This window comes from Larus michahellis, chromosome 7 (genome assembly GCF_964199755.1).
Source record: "Larus michahellis chromosome 7, bLarMic1.1, whole genome shotgun sequence".
In the NCBI taxonomy this organism is placed as follows: Eukaryota; Metazoa; Chordata; class Aves; order Charadriiformes; family Laridae; genus Larus; species Larus michahellis.
The window spans coordinates 18819275-18829338 of record NC_133902.1 but is presented as its reverse complement, the minus strand read 5'-3'; the positions used below and the strand labels follow the sequence as shown (position 1 = coordinate 18829338).

At 40.6% G+C, this 10064-nt stretch overlaps 1 long non-coding RNA gene across 1 annotated transcript; it reads left to right on the top strand.

Moving 5' to 3' along the window:
- Positions 1-5574: 5574 nt before the first annotated feature.
- LOC141746346 (uncharacterized) lies at positions 5575-8882 on the top strand. The gene is made up of 3 exons (XR_012588325.1): positions 5575-5729; positions 6236-6335; positions 8518-8882. It is a non-coding gene; the product is annotated as an uncharacterized LOC141746346 (long non-coding RNA).
- The last annotated feature ends 1182 nt before the right edge of the window (positions 8883-10064 follow it).

Genomic DNA, 10064 nt, shown 5'->3' with positions numbered 1-10064 from the left:
CCATTTTCAGCCAGGACCTGCCTTCTCTGAAGTGATCTTTGTCCACCCCCTAGACTGACCCCAGTGAAAGCTGGTGTCATAACTTTGAAAGGTTCCTTTTACATGGGTGTCTTATTGCCCAACACATATCACAACAACATGATGCAGTGCTGCGACAGCAGATTATTTATATCCTCTGGTTGGGTTAGGGAAGAGGACCGTTTGTGTATCCTATTTTGAGGCATATATCATGTCCTGGAGGGACTTGAAACTTGATTTATTTTTTTTAAAATGTCCTCACTCTCCTCCGTAGCCCTGTTTTGAGTGCTGCATGAATGCAAAGTGTTTCCAGTAACATGCAGGTATGGAAAGCCCTGGCCTGATGTCAGGTTGTAAATGGTGATGGAAGATAGTTGAGAATTGCAACTGTTTTGTGACTTAACCAAGGTCATTTCATCGTGGCACTGATTCCCATCTCAGGATAGCTCAGCTGGCAATCTTGTCATGATCCTTGGACCTGATCATTTTGGAAGACCTTAGTCCCTGTGACCACAGGAATGCCATTTTATCAGGCCACTCCTGTGCACTCCTGTAGCCTCTCCTTACTTCTTTCCTCCTACCTTTCTTACTGTCCTTATTGATATGAAGTCATCACTGGTAAGAGACCAGGGCTGATGGGTTTACAGAATACCACTTCAGACTTCATAGTAAAAATAGTTTAAAATTATGAACAGTTCTTAAAAGACAGAGATTTATTCTTCTTCCAGGAGAATAAGATACTAGGGAGCTGTTGAGCTGAACATTTAACTGGCATCAGGGGAAAGAGTGTGTGCTCCCATTCCCTCTGCTGCAAATCTTACATGCCTTGATTTTCTTTTCTCTGCCTCTTGCCTTCCACGCTGAAGCAGTAAATACTTCAGGGAAAGGATTCTCTTACAGTTTGTTTTACAAAACATCATGCATTAGAGTTCTTGATCATCATTTTAGGCCTTGTGGTGCTAGCATAAGATAAAGTGAACATTGCTGCCTCAGATATTAGAGAATGTATATTTAACAGATTTTTTTTTCATCTTTAATGATGTGCTTTGTTTTTAGAAGGAGTTCTGGCCTTTCTATTCTAGTGTTTTTCTTTGTTCTGTACTCTTCCTTCTCTGGGTGATGGCTCAGCGTTGCATGGTTATTACATCGGTCTTCACTCTGCTCAGAAGAGAGTGTACAATGAACATAGGTTACCACTCACTGATAAAGATGGATGAACCTGTGCTTATTTTTTAAGAGAAACTGTGAGCCATTTCTCCAGCTCAAAACAGGGCTGATTTTGATTTGATGGGGTTTGTGACCCCTTTTCTTTGTTTTCTGCAAACATCTGTCCAACCATTTTTATTTACAATGGTATATTTATGGAAAAGAGCATGTCTCAAATATGGAAAGGAAAAAGTGTGACACCCTCTGAAAACATTCGCTCAGCTGTTTTGGAAGTTCTTTGTGGGTGTTGGAGTGTTTTAATCTTTGAATAAAAACAATGCCATGTAATTTAGCAGTTCAGAGGCCATTTACACAGCCTACTCGCTATTCTAAGGCTGGAATACATTCAGCTGCTCTTGACCACCAAAGATGTCCTTAATTCCTCAAAAATTGGCTTTATGAAGTTGGGTGGTTTCATTAACATGATTTCTAAATGGAGCCCTTGCTGAATGGCTCACAAGCAACTCATATTCAGAAATACTGTCATACAACATATTTTTCCATTGTGGGTCTTTTTAAGAGCATGTTGTAAAAGGCTTTACCATCAGTTCTTACATAGCCTAATTTTTTAAAAAAGTGTTTGTTGTAGAGGAAGTGATTCAATAACAGGGGAAAGAATCCCAAAGACATGGACCCACACAAATGAAATTACAATCCTCCGCTGGGGTGAATTAGGCAGAGCAGAACTACAAATGAAAGTAATAAGATGAGCCTCTGGGGGACTAAGTTAACATGAGATCAGAGCAGTAGGATGAAATGAGTACATTGGAGCTCTTTAAAATCTAGGGAGTGACTATTAATTGGATTAAATGCTGGATGAGTGGTTAGGAGTATAAAACCAGTCAATGTGTCTGAAAATCGTGGAGATTTATTCCCATTTCTTGCAGCAAGAGATTGTTCTGTTCATGGGTTTGGGATTGTCACCCATTTCTGGGAGCGAGGATTTGAGAATTTCTCTTTTACAGGGCAGAGATAATTTTAAGAGGCAGGGTCAAGATAAGGACAAATGCTAAACACTTTCCATGGGTGAAGAAGGGAAGAAAACCCCAAGCAATTAATATCTTCCTTTCCAACCACAGGACATTAAACAGAATGCTTAATTAGGTAGCTGGTGATCAACAGAAGCAATAGGGGTTTATTAGAAAGTGTAAGGTGATCAGAGAAAAGACCGGGTTTATCATTCTTCGTAGAGAAACATCATTCAGACACAAAGGGCAGTATTGGTAGCAGAGAACAAAAAGGGGGAAAGATTTGTAGGGAATTTGTTGAAACAAATGGGTGGTGAGCCCAGTGCTCTGAAAAAAGTATTGTTTTAAAACACGACACATCAGCTAGAATTAGATAGGTGCTTGTGAAACGCTGCTTCCTTGGAAAGTTAGTCACAAGTGTCTCTTCAGCAACAGGAAACTAGTATGTAAATCATTGCAATATTTATTTTAAATTCAAGAATACATGGGGTGATCTGCTTTTATAGTATGTCTGTATTTAATGTATTAAATAAGTGGTCATGCTCTCAGCAGCTGTTTTCCATGCCTCCCACTTCCTAGGATAAAACATGATATTACCTATCTATATGCTCATACCATAATACTAAAATATAACACATTTCACATTTCAGCCTTCTTGTGATAAATTCTGCTCTTCATTTCAGCCTTGCTTTGAGTCTTTCTACCTTGCAAGGACAGGCATTTAAAGAGGGGCCCGTATCCCTGAGAAATGTGAAGTTGGTTTACAAATTGTGAGATTGTTTTAATTGTGTTGCCTTCACTTTGTTTCCTTACGTGATCACACTCCTCTCTTCTCAACTTCTGAACCCAATGACTAGCGTCAACCAACTTCACCAGAAGGGTGGAAACGTCAAAGATACTTTTGTTTCTGTAAGTGTCAGCAATAAATTGTTGAGTAGGAGAGAGAGAGATCTTGTGACTGAAAGGAAAGATTGAAGTGTGAGTAGGTCTGAACGTGCCCAGGAGAGATGTTATGAAAGCTCCACTAATGGGAAAATGATTGAGAATCCACACATCCGATGTGGCTCAGTAGCAAACCAGCTTTCACTGCGTGTTGAACTAGTAAAATTAATTGGGGGTTCCTTCGACTTGTGGCCTTTGAATTTGTAAGGTTCTCTGTTCTGCCTTCCTCTACAATGTAGCAGGTTGTTTTGGTTTTTTTTTACCATGAAAGTCGACATTGTTCTACAGCTTTATGTCTTTAGAATCTGAGCTGTTAAGAAAAATGACAAATAAATTGGAATTAATAGTAAAATTAAAGGCGTTGATGGCACAGCAGAGGTCTTTAGAGAATCTTGGATTATAACAGTATGGAGACCCAGAAGTGACGTGCCACAGGAACTCCACAAATCTGTGAACTCTCAGGAAACAGTTTCATGGCCGTTATGCTGGGTAGGATTGATAGAAAAAAATATGCTTCCATATATATACTTAACTCCATTTCCCTATACCTTCCTGTCAACTGACTTATTCCACTGCCTACTTGGATTAACTCTGAGGTCTCTTGTGCTTCCTGAAACAGTTCAAGTGGACTATTTAGAGAGGGACAGGGTGGTGAGGACACATGCAGCTCTTGGTCACTGTGAGGACAAATGCTGATGGAGAAAACTGGTCTGTGCAACTTCCTTAGACACAAAGCATCAGCTTCTGTAGATCAGCATAATTTAATTGATGTTGAAGTAGCCATTTTGCCTTTCACCAAATGAGTCACTGCCTCAGTCCTCCCTTTGGTGAGGATTTCCTACGTTCTTCTGGAAACAATCATTACTGCAGATCTGTGGATACATTTTTCTTTCAAGCCCTTCTGTATGTGCAGGTGTGGGATGGGTGCTGTGTGCAACCTTTGTTTGACCATTCTTATAGCATATTCTGGTAGAGTATTAGTTTTCTTTGTAGATTAAGAGCAAACAAAAAAAAAACAAACCAAAACCCACCTCCACAACTTCCATGATCCATTGACCCTGGAAAATCTACAGATACTTAGGCTTTACCTCCTCTCTGCCCCACCACCTGACCTTTTCTTTATGGCAACAGGATACTTTGGGGGTTACAGGAGAAAAAGCGTCAACAGCTTCACTGCCACCAAGGCCACAGTCATGCATTATGTGGGTTCTCTTGAGCTATTGCTCTTTAAAGGTAGCTGCTGCTTTGGTCAAAATGCTAATGCTTCCTTCTGAGGCTGCACAAAAAAAAATAGGTCATGATATAGCTGCTAACAGTGGAGAGAGTCGTCCTTGTTTGGTGTTCCCAAGCTCGGGAGATAGGGTCTGTTGCCTTATCCTGCCCTCCCTGGGAACTGTCTTTGGGTAAGATATGACTGCCCTCAAACAGAAGGCTGACATCCTCACATCTGGACACATCTGTGTAGCAGATGATGCGGGATGCTCCTGGACCAGTAACCTGGAAATATTATCCACGGTTCCCTTCCAGTTGTGTAATCACCCGCTGCCCCACTGAACCTGGGTGAGTTTTGCCGTTCACCTCTCTAGGAGCAGGACATGCTTCTTAAAGAGTGATGGTTAGAAGTATGCAGGAGAACTAATTAAGCTGTTGTCAGATGTTTTCCTGGTGGATTTCTCTTTTCCAGCTTTCCTAAGTGGGGGGATAGTGAAAAAGCTGTCTCCACAGCTGTTTTCTGTTGCAAATGAGGGATGTCAGTTCACAAATTACAACTTAATTTGGCCACACCCTTCCTGTAAATGAGTAATAATTAAAAGCAGATTAAAAATGGTTTGTAATAGAAATAAGAGAAACACTGATGTTTCTAAAGGTCTGGATTAGAAATAAATAAATAAACAGGACTAAAAATAGGATGGTTTGGTAAAGAGAATTGTTGAATTGGGTGAGGAGTGTGATTTGAAACAGAAATCCTCTTCCCTTTATGATTGTTTGCCTCTAATATATTCAGGGTAATGCAAAACTGACTGGAAATTTCCAGTCAAAGCAGAGTTTTGACGGAAAATGCCAATTTTTCTCAGGCTCAATTGTACAATTTAGGTGGACAAACCCCTGTGCAGCAGTGAGGCAGGGCTCTGTGCAGGGAAGGGGACTTGAGGAGCAGAGCTGAAAGGAGGGCAGCGCAAGAGGAGTGCAAGACTTTTCCTCAGGAATGCATAATTTTAGCATGTACTGAGGAAGATTTGAACCACATTAAGCTTTGAATTTACAGAATCTTTTTAGTTGTTTGAGAAGGCAGGGGAAAAACAAAGTAATCTCAGTACCACCCCATCAGTAGTGAGCCCAGCATTGTGACCAGCTGCAGCAGAAAGCTGATGGTCATTAGCAGAGCAGGCTTATTAACTGGGATAGTAACCAGGGTAGGGGAAATAAGGAGGACTGCAGGGGGAGTTTTGTGGTGTGCACTGAGTGGTTGCTGCTTGTACCCCTTTAACTGGAGCAGAAGCTGTTTGGGTGGTGCTTTGTAAGGGAGAGTCTTTACTGGGTATCCCATGGGGGTAAAGCTTGCAGTGGGTATTGGCTCTCTGCTGTTTGGAAGAGGTATTTCTGGGTGATACTATGTTGTCCCTTTACTTGGTTTTCTGTTGCCTGATTCAACTTTGTGTGAAGCTTCCTCCAAGCTCAAAAGGGGTGAAAATTCATCATATTGGACTGCCCTCTTCTGAAAAAAATCTTGTGTTAGAAGGGTGCTGTGTTTGTCTGTGAAAAGGGGTTTCTAGATGCTGATAAATCTGTTCCACTCTAATCATGCCTCACTACTCTTAAAAGTTAAGAAGCCTTATGGATGGTTGAGTTATCTTAAATCTCCCCTTTGCACAGGGAGATGTTTAAAGTGAGGAATAGTGAGTGTCTTGCTGCTTTCAATGCTGCTTGTGCTTTCTGTTCCTACTAATCAATGGTGACTGAAATAAACCCTTGTATTTCTTTTGCCCCTGTGTGCTTTGAGTAGCTCTAAAGTGTGAGACTAGCTACAAAAACCCAATGAAAGACCAAGCATGAAGATGGCTTAAAATGGCTTAGGTTTTTTTTTGTGTGTTCTCTTTCAGCATTATGCTTTTCTGTGGATGAACTCACCTTTAATGCCAGCAAGTGGCCTGCTGCAGCTCTGTGGCTGAGTGGAGTTAAGTGCCTCAACGTGTGCAGCAGGTAATGCCTTTCATTTACTGAGTTGTGGGTGTTCTTTGATATTTTTTTTTTTTCAGTCTGGTTCACGGAGTTTTATAGGTAAGGCAACTATTCTTGGTGCTGATGTGCAAATGAGTGAAAAAGAAGAGGTAGCAGTAGAAATATACCGGTATTCTGAAATAGTTCTCTGTATCATTGTGAGGACAAATAGAGGCCATTCATAGTACATAAGATTAAAGACAGCATCTCTTCATGTGTGTGGGAAATGAGCAAATAAATTGTAAATGATTGACCATGACGAAGAGATACTGATTCACCTGAGACACCACCCATGATGTTCTTGAGAAAAAAATATAATAAATACTGGGGTTTTTCTTGCCTTTTTCCTGGTTAAGTAATGGAGTAGTTTTCTCTCTGCACACTTCAGGCAGTGTTCAAAAACTTCCTATTAGTAAACAGAAGAAAAATAAGATTTACCTTTTGTCCTAAAAAATAAGTTTTGCTTCAGTTTTGTGGCCTTTATGACAAGGAAACAAATTTCTTTTAAGAAGAAAGTTTGTAGGGTGTAAATAAGAGTTTACTTATTTTGTCAACTATCCCAATGTTAGTGGGTTTTTTGGTTTGTTTTTTTTTTTTCATTTTTAAACCACTTCTTTATTTTCATATGAAAATAGTAAAAGTCTTGTTTTCTTATCTGGGGAAATGTGAGCATTTCTGCAGAAAATACTGAAAGAGCTTTTGCAAGGAGGTCTAGACAGAGCAATACTTCCCTCATTGCTGAGCAATGCACAGAAACACAGCCTGAGACAAAGCCTGGCTTGTTTATGGAGTACGGCACAGATAGCAGCTGCAAGCAGTTAAGGCTTAGAGGAATCCTTTCATAGCTGCTGTCTTCCCCACACAGACCCACCCATTTCTTACACTCCTAGTCCCTGGGGAACAGGCAGTGTAAGGTATTAACGTAAAACACTATTTCTTCTTATTCCTGTTAACAACAATCTGGTTTGGAAGCAGTATATGTTAAACTTAAATAGATAATGGTCTGGGAAGGCAATACTTGTGAAAACTCTCTTAAAAATGTGGATAATACTGGTACTGCTAATTCCCCAAAAGCCCTTAAAAGTTTCTCTCTGTGTTTGGATAGCTTTACAACCAAGGGAAGTAGGAAGGTTTTTCTGGTGCCAGTTTCTAAAAGCCAGGTACTACTTTGGTCTGGAGGGTGCTTGGATTTCTGTCAGCTGACTTCTTTCAGCTTTTGTTAGAAACAGATGTTCATTTGAGGCAAGCCTGTTCCTTAGCCTTTTGCTGATGCCTTTGAAACAAATGGTGGTTGGCCAGTTGTCAGAAACAGCCATTCTCCTTTAAGCATGAGAGAAGGGTGCAAAGAAAGGCAAAGTATCCTTCCCCTATGCATCTGGTGCTTCTGCTTCTTGTCTGTCCCACTTGTTGAGGTGATAGGGCAGCATGGCTCCTCTAAAGTATGCTGTCAGGCTACAAGGCATGTTTTGGATGTATGACCTCCACCTGGAGTCTCTGTGAACAAGGAGTTGCGTCGCAAAGTCTTCTCCAAGTTAATGACTGTTTTCTGGTGCTGTATATGCCTATTGTTGTGGCCATGAGCTGATGGGAAGTTTACCCCAAAACTAATAGATGTGGAAGTGCTATAGTCCAACTTGAAACATGAACTTGGATACCTCCTGGAGACTTTGGGCATCTCCCTGCCTTGTTCCTGGCTCATACAATTCTGGAAAAGCTGTCTGCTGAGGGCTTAAGAAGTGAAGTGTGAACCACTCTCATGTTGAGTTTCATCTATTTAAGCTGAAATATCATATAGGTACTTTTATTACAGCACAGGCAAATCCAAATTATTGCACTTCGGTCAACTGCAACCATCGGTGCCTTTGGGCTTCACCCTGCAGTTCTCTCCTGTGGTAAAATGAATCCTTGGACCTGCTGCTAGGGTGCTGGTGGTGGGTTGTCGGCTTTACGCTGTTCTAAAGCAGCATTCAGCTCGAAGCTTGGGGAGGTTACAAGCTTGATATAACTAAGTGCTAGGTTTTTTTAACTAGCTGAGAGCACAGTCTGTGTTGAGAGTCATTTTAGAGTATCTTGAGCGCAGGCAGTAGGTTGGCCAGAATAACAGATGGAATTAGAACTTGTGCTGTTTCTGCAGTGATGGTAAACTGTAAAATCTTTCTACCAGCAGGAAGCTGGGAGACTGGGCCATTGTGATCCAACATACTATTCCCTCTTCCTACTGCTGCATCTGGCTTCACACCCATACAGTGTTTCCAAACAGTGGCTGAAATCCATCATCTTTGTACCACATCAACAGCAGAAGAAGAAAAGGCTGGAGTCTGTGGCCCAATGTTTCTCACTTTTCTTCCACTTTTTGTATTTTCCTAATCTGAACATTACTGTCACTAATTCTGTGTGTTTCTTTTCTCCTGGCCAGCCCTTTCTTTTTTTGCTTTGACATTCTTTCCAGCTCATTTGCTGATTATGCAAGTAAAATATGAAGGCTACATTTTCTCCACTGGATTGCTACTTTTGAACAAACATAATAAATTCCGCACACCGGAAAGTTACCAGTGCAATTAATTTCTTTAGTGCATATATCTGCAACCTACTTCTTGAAAGCATTTCATTCTCTATAAATTCATGAGAGTAGAACAGTGGTATCTGCAGTAACTTCTTTGAACGTTTATTTTTAGGATTTGTCCCAGGGTGTGGGGTCTGTGCCTGCAGTCACGCAAATACATTTTACCACTGACTCCCTGGTTCCATGTGGAACAGCATTGGTTACAGGAGCTGTTATTATTCATGTGCATGGTGCCAATGGTTTACTAAGTGGGAACTGCTTATATGAGTAAACCTTTTGCTGGTTCTAGTCCTAAGTTACAAAAAGCCAACCATTTATTAAACGTTAAGTATCCCTCTCAAAAGGCTGGGAGGAAATATGATTCATTAATACATAGACAGAGTATTTCTCGCCTGCCTGAACCCCCCAGGGCAGCAAATTGGTGGTTTCAGTGGAGGTGTTGCCCAGATAATTACCGCCCTGAAGTATGGCTAGTAGAAACAGATTGGAAGCATTATAAATGAGATATTTACGGTCTTAAGGTTTTTTCCCTTCATTTGTTGATTTAAAATCATTATGAAGTGGGGAAATGGGCAAAAGTGGGCGGAAGCAATAGGCAAGGAAGAGAAGCTGGGGTTGGTTTTAAGGAATATAAAGCACGAATTGCCGACTATTTGTTGACATATAAACAGTGCTGTCTTAGTGATACGAAGATGCTGATCACTAGCAGTCATGTCTGTAATCTACTGACTCCTCTTCACAGGGTGCATTGCTCAACAGAGACTTGTGATGACAGCTAGGGAGGCAGGCTGGCTCTTGAGAGCAGATGTGGTAGGAAGCCTTCCGACAAAGTTTCCACAAAAAGAAAATTTGTTTTAACAAATTCAAAACTTTTATGGTAAAATTGCTGGCATTGGTGTAGCTTGGTCGTATAAGCAAATGAAGATGAAGGATTTCCTTTCAGAATAATGCTTTCACTGAAAATGTGTTGAGTTATAATATTATCAAACTTCAAAACACCATTGTTTGAACAAGCCTTCTCAATTTTACTGAAATAGAATGATTTTTTTGATTCCAACAGACATTTTCCTAAGATGGTAATTTAATTGTTGAAACATGAAACTTTTCTAATTTGGGATGAAAACTGACTTGGAGGTTTTCAGTAAAAT